We start from the raw sequence: 16,379 nt of genomic DNA on the forward strand, positions 1-16,379 counted from the left end.
ATCTTTCTTCTATTGTGGCACCCAAAACTGCCCCCAGGACTCAAGGTGAGGCTGCCCGAGTGCAGAGCAGAGCGGGACAATCCCCTCCCTTGCCCAGCTGGTGATGCTGTGCCTGATGCCCCCCAGGACCCTTCCTGGCTGCCAGGGCACTGCTGGCTCATGTTCAACTTGCCATAGACCAGGACTCCCAGGTCCCTTTCCATGGGGCTCCTCTCCAGCCTCTTATTCCACAGTCTGTACATCCAGGATTGCCTCATTCCAGGCGCAGAATCCAGCACCTGTCTTTGTTTAACTTTCTTGTCTCATTTTTACTTACTCGGACAATCTCTCTATATTCATTCCAAGTGGCCTGATCCTGCTTCAATCTCCTGTGTACTTCCTGGTCACACTTGAGTAATGACAGGAGTTCTTTATTCATCCACACAGGTCTCTTCCCCCTTTGCCTGATTTCTTGCTCATCAGGATGCATCATTCTTGAGCCTGAAGGAAGTGATGCTTGAATATCAATCAGCTCTCTTGGAACCCTCTTCATTGCAGGATCTTTTCCCACAGGATTCTTCCAAGAAGATCCTTAGAGGCTAAAGTTAGCTCTCCTGAAGTCCATGATTACTGTCTTGCTGCCCTGTTTCCTCCTTGCTCACTATTGAATTCCACAATGGTCACTGCAGCCAAGGCTGCCCTCAACCTTTATATCTTCAACAAGGCATTCCCTGTTTGTTTGTGTAAGGCTGAGGAGCACACCACTCCTCATGGGATCCTCCACTAGTTGTGTCAGAAAGTTGTCATCAATGCTTTCCAGTAATGCTGACACCTTCCTAATTATCCCCACAGTTAGGCAGCTAGAAATCCTTTCCTCCTCACCTTCCTCTTTTTCTTAAGATATTTAATTTCACATAACACTTTTAAGCTACCAGAGCTGTTATTATAGAAGAAGAATAAAAACTATCAAGTCACATAACAGAGAGTTTAAGACCGAAAAAAGCCCAGTTGCTCTACACTCCTCCCCTTTAAGGAAACAATCTGCAGAAATTACTTTGAAATGCTGCGGTATCTGAGCCACAGAAAACAAAGTGTAGGTGGTTTTAGATACTAGCAGGAACACAGGATGAGACTTTACTTTAAAAACAGAGCTTTATCATTCTGAAGATGACCCAAGTCTCAGGTCATTCAGCCTGGAATTCATAGTCCATTCCACCCTCAACTGCCAGCCAACAAAGCAGGTTTGTCTCCAGCTCTATATGTATATCTGATCAGTATGCTTAAACCTATTTTCAGTATGCTTGCATTAGGAAATTAAGAGTAATTTTTGCTGTGAATTTTTTCAACCTCCATAGCATTCATCTGCCACTTCAGAGATTATGTGACTATTCAAATGCTCAAAGAAGCAAGAACAAGAACAAAAACAATCTTACAGACTCTTGTAGTGCTTTTACAGTACATGTTAGTAAGTAGCTGCAAGTCTAGCATTAGCAGCACAGCCAAGCTAGGGCCTAAATACAGCTGTGGGACACAGAATTAAAAAGTATCAACTCTCCATGCTAATAAAGACCAGCTAAAAAGTTTGCTTTGTTGTTTCCCAATCTTTCTCTGTTCCTTCTTCTACATAATGCAAATTCCCTGCACAGTCATGGGGGAATCTTTTCTTCTAACACACAGAACACGCAAGCTACAGTTACAGTGGTGACACAATATCAAAATGATCTACCATACTCCATCCGTGGTCACCCTCAGAAGTTGCAGAAAAACACAATGTATTCAACAGTTTTGGAGCTTCATTTTCTGTACAGTATTTATACTGAAGAATTTTCCTCTGTTACTTGGAACAGAAAGAACAGTGAATTTGGAATGACAGTAGAATAGACAGTTTCTTTTTTGACTGTGTTAAGAGAGGAAGCAGTAGCATGGTATACATGTTGCTTTACATATTGCACAGCGAGAACTACAAAACATATTGCAACAGATCAGGCAAGAACAATATTCTTCTGTCACCAAAACATAGGGATTAGGTTTGCTACTGAGAGACAGGGAACAGCACCCCTGTTAGCCTGATGTACCAGTAACACAGGTGTGGACTGGGAATTGACAAACATTTCTCATCAAGAGTCTAAATCCAAAGACCCTAAGGGGAGAGGAAGAATTTCTGAAAATTAGTTTGGATTCGCTTGACTCTACTGCTAATGAAATCAACAGAAACTTGAAAAGAAACTTCATCTTACTAACTTGTCTGTATTTGTACCTGCTTTTTGGACAAGAGTGACTAAGCCTGAATGAAATTCCATTTATTCTGAAGAATCACAAGTTCTGAAACTTTGTGAAAAGGTCTTTCCAATTGTTGCTCTTTCTTCTATTGTCTTTTCAATTATCAATGGATATATCATTTTCATATTTACTAAGTGCTGTTCTCTCTAAGCCCTACATTCAGTTCCCATAGGCCAGTAAGACTTTATATATATATGAAAAAAATAGGGGATTTTTGGTACTTGGATCAGATATTAATTCAGAGAGGGAATCCCAAAAGCATCTGATCTTTGTGTTAGGTTAAGCATTCCTGAATGCTAAAGATTCCCTTACAATGTAGGATCACAAAGGAGTACTGTCAAAGGACAACATGAAGCTTTGTGCTGCACATTTCTTGGGAAATCAACATGTATCTTTCAAACAGGATGCTGAATTGAAATATCAATTTCCAAAACCTACTAGGAAATAACAGCCTCTTTCTAGGACAGCATTTTTTATCACTGAGAAAATAGTCTGAGTTGAAAGGGGAATTCAATTCAAAATCCTCCTGAAAAGAAATCATCACTGTTCAGAAGAACACAGGATTTTAAGTACAAAAGAGATATTTTCCTTAACAATTATGTGTAATACAAGTACTGTGTGGCCCTTGATTATAGATTTCCAATAAATAAAGTTGCTTATGAACCTTTGGTTTCAATTAAGGCTGGTTTCTTTACAATTCAAGTCAGGATCTAGGTGCAGGTTACAAGATTCAGGTCTGAAAAGCTGAAACAGTAACAGTCTGAAGAAGGATAACACTTGTCAAGTGTTCATTGTATTCCACCTATCCCTGAAATCAGGTTTCTGCATAGAGGAACAGACACCCCTTACCTGGCACTCGTTTGTTTATAGTTGCAGATTCTCTGAAATTAATGCACAGCACCTAGACGGATTTCCAATGCTGAAGACTTAAGGAACTTCCATATTTTTAATAAGGAACAGAACAGTAGGTCTGTCTTACAGTCTCTTTTGCAAACATTTGGGCATTAACTGTCCACTCACTATGCTACCAAGTTAGCTCACCCTCCAGCTGTGGAAGGCTTTTCACAACCAGATCATAAAACCAATTTCCTTTCTGCATAACACCTTACAATGTGACAATGAAACAGCTATTTAAAAGAGCAGTGTTCTATACTGGAAAAACAATGTTTCACAACTAGTCTGGTAAATGTATTCAACATCTGCTCTGAGTTATAATGAAAATATGGTGTACCTCTGAGAATAATGAAAAGCACTTCACTGAGACAGAGAAGACAGAGTTACTGAGAGATGGCCCTAAAATCAAGGCTGTTCAACTGTCCCAAGTCCCTCCTTATGCTTCTTCCTTTCAGGGTAAGGGCTAAAGTAAAGAAATAGTCCTCAATAATCACAGACGTGACCTTCTTTGTTTTGTCCCACTCTACCAGTAAGCGAGTGATAATATTAAAAAGCTATTTCAGTATTATTGAAATATCCAGTATAAACTGGACAGCTAGTGAGTAATCTGATACATGCACTTTTCTGCATTTGCACCTTGGAAAACAATTCTTATGCCAGAGAAGGTGCTGCTGATGCAGACGGGAAAAGTGCACTCTCCTATGAGTAGCTACAGGGGTCTGTAAGTGTATGTCTGACTTTATTCATCAGAAGGCTTCCACCTACCCATGTGCCTGACTTGCAGAAGCTGTGCTTTGCCAAATTATGCAAAGCAACAGCTAGTAACTTGAGCTCAAAACTGTCTTGCTCATTCACAGTCAAGTTTGAAATAACTCAGGACTTTTAAGATGAAAATCTACCACTTACTTACTCTCTGCCACTTACATTCCTGATACATTATAATTTCTATACTGTGTCTCATGTTCCTCAACATAATAGACTGCCATGCTGCTGAAATATTGGCTATTTTGGTAGGAAATACTTAGGCAAAACACACTGCATTTTGACATTAATATTTGAGCTTTGGCTGTGCTAAATGGGTAATGTAAAGCTGCCTGCTTTGAATTTCTTAGGATGCAATGGAGAAACACCAAAAGCATACAAAAGGAGAAGGAAAGAAGAAAAATGAGCAACTGTCATACAATAACATATTAATGAATGCAATAAATACAATACACAAAATTCTCACTGTGGCTGTGCTGTTTTGAGCCATTTTTCCAGCAAGGCTGTCACTTTTGTTGTGGGGAATTAAAGGAATTACTACAGCAGAAAACTGCACTGATAAAATGGAAAGGAGCATCTGTGAAGGAGGAAATCTTAGGCAGAAACTCATTGTAAATCCATGCACATTGCAAGAGTGTACTTCTGAAGAGACTCCTTCCATATGCTCCCTCCACACAGTGTTCATTTTAATTATGCGAGAAAGGGTGAATGAAGAACCCAATAAAGTTACAGCAAAATGCTTTCTAGTATGGCAACAACTACTGGGCATCCTGGAACAGAAAACCACAGTACCAGATGAATTACAGGACTCAAAGTCTGCATCACAGTATACCATACTGCTTCCTTAAAACAAAACCAAACCTAACACATCACTGAAATAGTATGCACTGGCAGTGTCCTGAAGATTCAGGGGTCAGATCATCAAGTATTCATACAGACCTCATTTCCTTCATCCTTCAGCAAGCTTCTAAGTCTCTAAATGAGTAGCAGTAAGTAGCCTCACTCACAGCTTGGATTTTGCACTGTTAACCCTGACAAACTGTGTTTAGATAGTCATACTGCCGGTTGGCAGCCCAAGCACCAGTTCGGTCTTATGCTTACTGACATTGGAAGAAAATTTCAGATAATTGCTTTAGCCTCTGTACAGTACAGCTCAGCCATGCCTTCAGCAAGGCCTCAGAAGTATCCATTGCCTAATTTTGCCAAGCTGCTTTCTTCACTGCTTCCCTGGAAGAGATCTATGCCAGGATGGTGCATGACACATTATATTATTAATGTGTAAAAAGACCAAGCACACATAGCTAATGCTGGGTATTTAAGTACAAACAATCTGATGCTAATTATCCATCAACACTGAAACAAGGAGATGACACCTGGCCACTATTATCCCAGGGCACTAAAGGGCACAGATAAGGACAGTTTGGATGCTGTCCTAATACGATGTCCCAATACAATGTGAAGTGTGATGCTGCCACAAAAATCCACAGCACTGCTGCACATACATTGTTAGTATATATTGCTATGCCATGATTTTTACCACATTCTAAGAGTAAAGACTAGTGAAAATTCCTTTCAGAGCTATGATAATTATATTCTGAATGTCCCCATCCATTTTTTTTTAAAGTGACTAGGGAAACTCGAAATACAATTAATTAAACACACTCTTCAGTACAGATACAGCTGTACAATATGACCTGTACGCTGCACAAAAATTTGCCTTTTTTTCTGGTTAGGACTATTTGCTGTTCAGTATTTGTACTTGAAGCTCTCCTCATTCTCTACATTCTTTATTGTACAATAGCAGCAAGAGTGCTCAATAAACAACAGGGCCATACAGCACACAGCACAGAAAGAGGCTACTGAAAAACAGTACAGACAACAGTAAAACAGACAATGATGTGACAGCCATATTCATTTTCATTACCCATTATACAAAGAAGGATGATTTTGTAATTAACATGCACAACTGGACACTGTACAGCTGACTTGAGCTAATTTATTGTGTATCAGTGAAGATAACTGTAAAAATAAATGTGGTCTCATTATCCTTCCACACCTTGGCTGTATATTCCCATCTTCCTTTTTCCCCACATTTACGCAAGGAGTTGACTGGCCTAAGAGCAGGGGTACAAAGGCAGTGCCAGAGATGAAGGCTGCTCCACTCCCTCTTTCACTGGGGATTTGCCCTTATAGAAGCTTAGATCATTCACAGATCACACACCCACTTAGTCTCCACCACCTCCGAGCTATTTATTCCAGTATGTTTCATTTAAAACAGGAATAGTATCCCAAGTATTTCCTCCTGCCCAATCAATTTGTCCATTTAGTCTAATTCATGGCTTAGGGTATCACTTTGCATTTTAAATGCCAAATACAACACAGGTACACATTTGAGTGCTTTCATAAGGCAGGCCATTTATCTCAAACAGAGCTTTAGTGACAAACAGCATTCTGAAAGCTCATCTATGTAGTTACTCTATTGGTTTAACTTTGTATTAACCTGCAACGGTATCAAAGAATGACTCCCACCTCAGCTGGGACACCATTTTTAAAGTTTAAAAGGAAATACTGCATTATATTCAGTGTTGCATGAATTAAAGCATATGCATATTTAAATAACTGGGCAAGCCTTCCCATATTCTTACGCACATACAGCACTGAGAAGGACAGCTTCAAGCTTGCTTGCACAATCTAGGAATTGTGATGTTACTATTAACCTGACTGAGGAGCCATACTAATATGTGTCCACCAACAGCTGTATACAGCTATCCAGAAGGAGGATGTTTCCCTCATTTCTTGCAAATGTACGGACGTATGAGGTAAAAAAAGATAACAAAATAAGCTAAAGGTATTTGAAGACATGAAGTCCATTTCTCAAAACAGAAATCCATTTTGTTTATAAAGTAATGTATTTTCTGGAAGTGCCTGAATTTTCATGCTGAAGGTCGGAAGAGAAACCAGGAATTCTTTCAGTATTTTCTAAATGCTTTAAAGCACATGTAGTCATAATGCATCTATTATCATGAATACATTCTACACTTGTGAAGGCCAAATACTTCTCATATAACAGTTCTATTCAATTCACTTATTTGAAAACAAAATCAACTCCCAAATCCATTAAAATTCATCCAAGGCTCACTTTCACAAGTATCCAACCACAGAATGTACTTACAAACTGTGGGGTTTGGTATTACATATATACAATTATATATAGATATTTGAAGATTTCAAAGCACATTCAAATGAAATCTCCAGAATAAATGTACAAAATGTAACTGCAAGGAAGGTCCAAATAGTTTAGTTAAAGGTTTGCGGACCATGACAAATATTAAAACCAAAGCAGAAAATAATTGGTTATCACTAACTGGCAAGCCAGTAATAAAGCACCAGAATTTCATGCATTCGTTTTGTAAGTACACCACGGTCCATTGCCTCCAAATGGTCTATTATAATGTACATCTTATAAGTTGCCTATAGCAAAATAGCCAAGATTAGAGAATAGAAAGCTTTTTGGTTATATTTGGAAGATGTCAGATGACATGTTTAAAGATGCATTAAGTCAGGCAATGTATAGAATTTTATTTTCAGACAAAGTAAAATTCAAATTATTTTCATCCTACTGTGACATCACAACTGATACATGATGAAATACTAAAAGATAAATGGAGAATATAAAAAGTAATTATACATCTCAGTGCTAATTGTTTACTGTTTAAATGCTTTGAGGAATCTTAATACATTGTATGCACAGTAATATTGCCAACATGGAAAAGACAGGTAGAATTACTGCTGTGCAATTCAAGTATCTTTATCAGGGTCTAGTATCTTAGAAGCAGTCGCTTTCTACCCTCACCGAGCAGCCCTCAATTCTGCAAAGGTTCTTCCCTTCCATGCACTAGATCCATGAAGATTACTGTTAGCTTTACTGTTCTAAAATCATCTTCTTTACATTAATGAGGACTTAATTCTTTGAGCAACATAAAAAAGCGGTTGCCATGTGACAAGAAAGACATCAACAACCTGTAACATCTTCACGCTCATACAAACTGGAGGTGCTGTCACAGCTCATCTCCTTCAGAGAGATGAGACTGCACTATTCTATTTTAACATATCCATTCCTAAATGTGTCCCCCTCATCTTCATTTGCCTATTCAGTGCACACTAAATATTGCTCATGGCTCAACTCCATAAGTTAAGACTGCTTTACAGTTCTTTTATTTTCAATCATATAAACCATACCAATGAGATGTTAAGGAGGAAAACATTTATGCTTCATCTATATTAATGTATGTCCCTGACTGCATGTGGAAAGACAACCAGAAAATTTTAATAAGCACTGAGAAAATGAAGTCAAATGGGAACAGAAAAGCTTAATACACACTTTCTATCAGTACTAAATTAGAAAATATCAGCACAAATCAGGCAGACTAGCAGTGGCACAGCTGATAATGAATTTAACAACACGGAGAAGGAGCTGACCAGTGGGGAAAAACAGTATAGCCATGAGGAAGAGAGAACCTTCACAGAAATGTGAAGTACAGAGATGCATGCTTTTTTTTTTCTAGAAGGACCTAATCCATTTACTGACTTAACCATGCTCAAATTGCAATAATTTCCATAAATTAATATAAAAATACATCTTTTTTTTTTTTTTCATGCCCCAACACTCCTGGACCAGCATCAAGGGCCAGGACAACTGAAAATGCATAGGACAACTGAAAGCCATGTGAAACGCACATCTGAAACAACCCTCAAACGAAAAAAATTTCTGGAGAAAACAGACTTTATGAAATGTGGAAGACAGTGAACAGCACTGAATGCCGCAATAAACCTGTGAAACTGTAATGATTCATTCAAACCAAAAATGCCCCAGAGAGTATGTATATAACCCAGACATACCTTCTTTCATGTCCAAGAATGTCCCAAGATGACATTGAAGGAATGATGAGCTACTGTTACTAATGATACACAGTCCACATGTGATTACTAAACAGCAAACAACAGCTGAAACAATCGATAATTTTCATACCCTTGAAGGACAGAATGCAAGCCTCCACGTGGAGACATGACAAATTTCATGCATGCCTGTTAAAAATTCAGTTATCCAGTAAATAATGCTCAGGGGACTCAGTAAATCAGGGCTGTAGAGCAGCAGAAGTTTCTGCTGAGTAATTCCCACTTCTGTAGAACTGTTTGCAGGTTATCAGCTTTCACTAAAAAAATATGATCCTAGTCTTGACAGGATGTACATGTCTTTAAAAAACATGAACTGCATCTACACTGAGGTACCTGATAAGCTAAAGAAATCGCCTGGACTTTGGAAGAAATTTGTTTCATCTCTTTCATTTCAGCTCCAGATTCCTGGTCCCTGTAACTCCAGAACTGAATTTCAAGCACTCTGGAAAAAAAGTCAAGAATTGACTCTTTGTTGCAAATTAAACAGCCATGCTTTCTTTAGTTTACCTTTCCTGCTGCCCTTGGGTCTGAAAATTTCATGATATTAAACGAAATCACTGGATCTGCAGTTTTGAATGGGACAAAGAGGAAGCTGACTGAAGAACAAAACATGGAATCCAACTGATAAAAGGGAGATGGAGGTCTAGCCTGACAAGATAATCCACCTGAAGAACAGTCCTTCAGTGTAAACCTGGAAAGATTAGCTAACAGAATCCAGTTGCAAAATCCATCTTTCCAGATACTCATATGAAGGAGATTCTGCACAATGTTGCCAAAGCAACACAATGGAAACTGAAGTCTGGGGAGCACGTCATGCTGCCTGGAGATCACATTAATAAACTCTTCCCAATACATGATTGTCCCAGAGTAGTCCATTGAAACATATTCCGCTGAGTATAATTACCCATGATTTATACTTTTTACACTGAATTCAATGATATGGTTGTTATTGTTTATATAGTCCTCATGAAAGATCTGTATAACCATTATTAAACCACTAGGTTTAACTATTTAATAACAGTATGTCCTAATAAAAATATTACCAATATATTGTTTGCATGTTTTTTGAGGTAAGGGACAGATAAAGAACAATTTTAAAAGTGGTAAAGTACATTAGTAATTATATTACAGAACTTGAGATTTCCTACCAGAAAATTTTATCACACTGTCTCAGAATATCCAATACAATGTACACATATTATAACCTTCTTTTCCAGCAGCCACAATCTGTCAAGCACTATTTGATTTTCCTCCTAAAGCCTGCTGCAGACACCCATTCCTTACTGGATAATGCAGCCTATTTCCATGAAAAGAGAAAACGTACACAATCATTTCACAGTTTGCCTGCTGGTGAGCTGATACTCAGGAAATAGTAAATTACTCCAATTTGAACCCACTACACTTGTACACTCTGTAACTTTGATTTCCATAGGACGCAACAAAAAAAAGTTCTATGGAAACATGTCTCAACTGAGATTTTATGCAAGTCAAATTTTGCCACTGAATTTTCACCTTCAGTTCTGTTTCATCTGAATTTTCCTGTATGTACTCAGACTGTCTCAAAATGTTTTTATTTTAAAATATCAAGAGAAAAAAACTCTTTATATCCTATACTTTTTAAAAAGAAATGGAAATCTGACTTACCGTTTTTTCAAAATGTCAAAAGTGATGTGGCAGAGTTTCATTTTTTAGCTAGCATGAAAGAAGCTGAAGATGTTTAACAAATTTTCAGAGCCTTCTGCTTTCCCCAGCTCATCACAAGCCCCTGGTTGTTTCTCTTTTTTTTTTTCTAGAACTCAAAGCTAGCTCCAAAAATCAAGGTAAGCCAAAATCACATTCCTTTGTGTATTGAGGCCCCTCCCTCATAATGAGGGATGTGACACAGCAGGTACAAACCAAGCACTGTTTAGGCTACTTCAAATAGGCTCCTTGTAATTTAATTACCTGGAATACTGAAACAGAGCAACTATATCATTGCCTTAAAACACAACTACACAGAGAGAGACAAAACAGGGTCCAAAATGTGCATTCCTGTTCCCAATCAGAAAAAAAAAATTCCAAAACATACATAAATAAGATCAGAAAAATTATCTCTCAGGAAAAAAAAAGAAAAATCTGTTTCTGAAACTGAATGTAAGGCTTCCTGGATAGCTTGTGGCAAGATACTTGTCCTTTTCTATTTAATGTCTGTAAGACTGGAATAAATGTACTAACTTCACAGGGGCGTTAAAAGTATTAACTGCTTGTGTTTGCACAACTACTTTGAAGATGAAAAATTGCTATTTAAGTGCTAAGTGTCAATTTGTATAAATAAGCAAAAACTAAACACCTGCACAAACCCGAACAGAATTCTCCTCTCTCCAGGTACAGCTGAACACAGAATCAGAAAATAAGGTTCTTTCATCCACTGTCGTATCTCCAAAGAAAACAGCAAGTACCTTCAAGTCCTTACTGCCTCAAATCCTCCTTGCCACTCATTGATCCTGTGACTTATATTTCACAGTTTTTAAGATGTGCTTACTATACTTGTAACACAAACATTAACATTTAAAATCAGTGTTATTGATGAAGCTGTACTGACACAAATCAGTTTTAAGCAATAAGCTTTTCCAGGCGTAGCTGCTGCGAAGTCCCCTAATGAAAACTTTCTTCTGTTTCAAAGTACTGTTTCAACTCACAGTGATTTCAAATACTCCATAAATCTTTCAAGAACAAATGAAGGAAATCCACGTTTCTTTGTCCATACTAATTTATTTCTAGTTAAATATATGGCAAAAGAGCCAAGAACTTTGAAGACATCTTACTAAACCTGAAGAAGTGGTTAACATTCCTGTTATAATACTTTTGTCAGCCTTCTGTTTCCCTTAACTCATACAGCTGCTTTCACCTGCAGCCATGGCTTCCAGGACCTAGGAGTCCTGGTGGACGACGAGCTGACCACGAGCCCGCAGTGCCCTTGTGGCCAGGAGGACCACTGGCACCCTGGGGTGCGTAGGGAAGAATGTGACCAGCAGGTTGAGGCAGGTGATCCTCCCCCTCTGCTCAGCCCTAGTGAGGCCACATCCGGAGTATTGCATTCAATTCTCCACAGTTCAAGAAAGACAAGGAACTGCTGGAAAGGTCCAAGTACCAAGTCCTACCAGGAAACCTGCTCCAGCAGGGGTTCCTCTCTCCATGGGTCCCTGCCAGGAGCCTGATCCAGCATGGGCCTCCCAAAGGGTCAAAATTTCCTCTTAGGCATCCACTTGCTATAGCATGGGTCTCCTTCATTGGCTACACATGGATCTCTGCATCCCCATGGACCTTCACGGGCTGCAGGGGGCAGCTGCTTCACCATGGCCTTCACCACGGGCTGTAAAAGAATCTCAACTCTGGCACCCGCCTTGACCAGCAGCACATCCACCTTTGGAGCTTCCAGGGATTGGCTAAGCCAGACATGAAGGAAGCTTCTAGCAGTTTCTCACAGAAGGCACCCCTGTAGGCCTTCTTGGCCATGCAAACCCACTACACCCACCTGGACATGCCTTGGCAACGGGGTTGGGCTAGATGATCTCTAGAGGTCCCTTCCAAACCTAATTATTCTGTGATTCCTCTCCACAGGAGAGAATTCTGTGAACTGCCAGGGAGAGGGAAATTTTTTATTCGCAGAGAGGCTGAGAGAGCTAAGACTATTCAGTCTGGAGAAGGCTCAGAGGAAAAGTTATTAATGTGTGTAAATACTGGATGGGAGGCATCCAGTATTTACACACATTGAAGAAGTGCTAGCCAGACTTCTCAGTGGTGTTCACTGACAGAACAATAGGCACAAACTAAGACCAGGATATTCCATCTGAGCCCAAAAACTAAGCCTTTATTGTTAGGGCAGTCAAACACTGGCACAGGCTGGCCAGAGAATCCCTATCCATGGAGATACTCAAAACTGGACAGGATCCTGGGCAACACTCTCTCTGACCCTGCTTGAGAAGGGGGACTGAACTAAATGAGCTCAGGAGGTCCTCATCAACATAATGACTCTGTGATTCTTACTTCCTTGTCCCTTGAAATTGTTCTTTGATAGGAACTGACTTAGTAAATTTTTCCTTTAAGACTAAAGGCCTCGCTTTCATTCAACAGCTCACATTTTCACAGAAATCGCCTGGGTCTTCATTCTAATCAAATTATTAAATACTCTCAAACAATGTATTTGAAATGGCCTTAGTTCATTAAGTCACGGTACAATTTAATTTAAGAGCTCATCATGAATATACAAATCAAGAAACACACTGTACTCTGAGCTGAGCACTTGGTCTTCTTTGAAAAATCTCTCAGAATCTTACCTCTACACAGTGTAAGCTCCATTACATCCATATGCTTGTTTAAGATCTCTCATTAATTCTTATATACTTGATATATGTCTGAAAGAACACTGTAACATGAAACTTTTGCACTAAACATATGCAAAATCAATGGCAATTTTATATATATTTGTATATCTGTACAGACACAGAGATAAAAAAACATGCAAAAAAACCCATGCATCACATACAGTAATATTGCATTGAAAGTTCAGCAATTCATCAAAGACATTATTTGATCTTTTAACCTTTTTCAGTTAATTGCTCATTCTGCATCATTCAGGCCTATTTTTGCCTACAGACATTTGGATCATAGAGAACTGTTGGAGTCCCTTCCCCCCTGCCATGTAGCCCTGGGAGAGGGGCCCTGGGGGACAGACACGGGGTTTCCCTGCCCCTGGTCAACCTTGTTCCCCATTGGTTGTTTTGTGTTCCCCTGCGTGGGCAAGGACCCTCGGGTCCCGTGATTGCCACAGTTCCTCGGCAGAGCCCCGGCCATGAGGCTGGAGAAATAAACATCTCTGAAAATATCTACCAAGAATCGGTCCATAGATATTTCTTTTCCACAGGCCTCGTTGTCTGATACATTGTGTTGCAGTATCCCCACTGTAACAAATGGTAGAGAATTGCAAGCAGAACGATCCCCAATCCCTAAGGACAGCGACTGATTTGTGAGTAAACTCTGGATTTCTCGTTTTCGTTTTGCTGTTCCATCTCTAAACTATGAAGGAACCGTGGAAAGACTCTTGGCCCTCAGAGCCACATATGGACACTTATCTTAAACTTGAAAAGATTCTTGAACAACGATTTGTAAATTTTAGCTTAATTCAAGCTCAAAAGGAACTGAAACATTTCCTTTCATGGTTGTTTAAGAAGTTTTTCTATGTTTCTTGGGATTTGATTCTTACCAAAGACTTTTGGAAGACCGTTTGGACACAGTTAATTTCTGAGTCAAAAAAATGCCAATGGAAGAATGTTTTCATGAATATTATTTAATTACCGAGACTGTTGAGCAATGTTTGCTGTGCCCTTGCGAAGTTAAAACTGCTTCAGGGACCGTGCGACCACGGCCACGTGGACCAAGCTCTCTGCGAGCAGCAGCGAGGCAGTTCCCATGCGCGGGAGGAGCGACGCGAGCTGCAGTGTCAGCAGCGGAGTGAGGTGCGTCAGGAGCCCGCCCGGCCCCGCACAGCGCATGGTGCAGCGAGCCCTGTGAGAGGAGCGGCGTGCGGGCAGCGATGGCAGTGGAGCGGAGCCACGCCCAGCCGAAAAGTGCGCTGGAGCAGGGCATGGGGGGTCGTCACTCGGGGGCCCGGCTGAGACGTGGGCACGGCGCCAGGCAGCGGCAGCACAGCTGAGAGCAGAGGTGGCGGCACACGGGGAGCTGAGCGGCGCGGCCCTGAATGCGACCCCGGGAAGAGTGCGCAGGTACGAGCGGCCCCGGCAGCACTGACAACCCTGGCAATTCCAACACAGGAGCGAGCAAAAGTGAAAGAAAACAAAAACGTAGCGAGACAGAAAACAGCAACCACTCGGAAAAAGGAAAAAAGCATCATAGCCAAGGTTTTAGGAATAGTAAAATGGTATAATGTTAAACAAAATTATGGATTTATAACAAGATGTGACAACCAGGAAGACATATTCGTTCATAAAACTGCTATTAAAAAGAATAACCCCAAAAAATACATCCCAAGCTTGGGAGATAGAGAGGTGGTGGAATTCAAAATTGTGCAAGGTAGAAGAGGGTTACGAGCATCGCAGGTCACTGGGCCTGATGGTGTTTCTGTAAAAGGCAGTATATATGCTAAAAAATCGTAGTCATGTTAGACAATATCTCCATTATAAGCCCCCCCTACAGTCTCCCTTTCCTAATCCTACCTTTCCCTTTTACCCTATATCCTATTACCCCCAGTGTATTCCCAATCCGATTTTTCACCCATGGTTTCCCTCACAAAACCATGCCTTTGCCAATTGTTTCCCCAAAAATCCCTTTCCAATGCCAAGGGGGGGATGAAGAGGGGGAGGGAAGAAATTAACTATTGTTGTTTAGCGTTCCAACAGGTACAAATAGAAGAAACCCTCTCCAGCCTCAGTTTCCCACAAAGCATGTCCAGAGAGTCCTGTCTCCCTCCTGTCAGCCTTAAGATGTTCCAGAGAATCTGTTTGGACATTTAAAGACTCAGGAGAGTGGCTTGTTTTGTTTTGAAACAGTCCTTGTTATCTCATGCTTATCCAGTTGTTTCAATGTTAAGTTTTAAATCTCTTTTTGTTAAAAATAAACGGGTGAAATGTCGAGGTCCCTTCCCTCTGCCATGTAGCCCTGGGAGAGGGGCCCTGAGGGGACAGACACGGGGTTTCCCTGCTCCTGCTCAGCCTCGTTCCCATTGGTTGTTTTGTGTTCCCCTGCCCGGGGGAAGAACCCTCGGGTCCCGAGACTGGGGCAGTTCCTCGGCACAGCCCCGGCCATGCGGCTGGAGAAATAAACATCTCTGAAACATCTATCAGTAATCGGTCCTTATATATTTCTTTTCCACGGGCCTCGTTGTCTGATATATCGTGTTACAGAATCCCCACTGTAACAGAGAACTGAACAAAATAGAGGTCTCTTGCCTTGTATTAGTCAATCAGAAGATTAAATCCAGATTAGGTAAGAAGTAACACTACTACCTTCCAGAACTTTTTCAGTATTTATCTAAGATTGTGTTTTGGGTTTTTTTAATAAAAATAATGCATTTTAAGCCTCCTCAACTGATTTAGTTACATAATATATAGATGAACTAAAGTTTCCCATTTTTATTCTAATCTTATATAGCTTCTATTTGATCTATCATGGGAGAACCTCAGAAAGTTCTTCTTCTTAGAGAGAGACGACACATCTCAAATCAATGATCCACAGAAAACACAAGAGGTATTTCTTGGAAGGGAGCAAAAAAGGGAAGGAAGGAGGGAGCTTTTGTAATACATTTGCATTGTCTAAACAGCAATAACATGTATAAGAAGCAAAATCCAAATTTAATCTTCTAATAGTGAAATTTCAAGATGTATGAATCCACAGTTACAAGGAGATACATTTGATCAAGTCTTAATCCAGGATTCAACTAGGATTTTTGCAAAGTTACCCACAGATTGGTACTCTGATTCCTTCATTGTAGTGAAATAAATGGGAAACACTCT

The 16,379-nt window shown here is 40.1% G+C and overlaps 1 protein-coding gene across 4 annotated transcripts in view; it reads right to left on the minus strand.

The window, feature by feature from the left end:
• The window catches only part of ACSS3 (acyl-CoA synthetase short chain family member 3), a 69,637-nt gene that overhangs the window by 17,003 nt on the left and 36,255 nt on the right, over positions 1-16,379 (minus strand). The window lies entirely within an intron of this gene.

Source organism: Corvus moneduloides, chromosome 4 (genome assembly GCF_009650955.1).
Source record: "Corvus moneduloides isolate bCorMon1 chromosome 4, bCorMon1.pri, whole genome shotgun sequence".
NCBI lineage: Eukaryota > Metazoa > Chordata > Aves > Passeriformes > Corvidae > Corvus > Corvus moneduloides.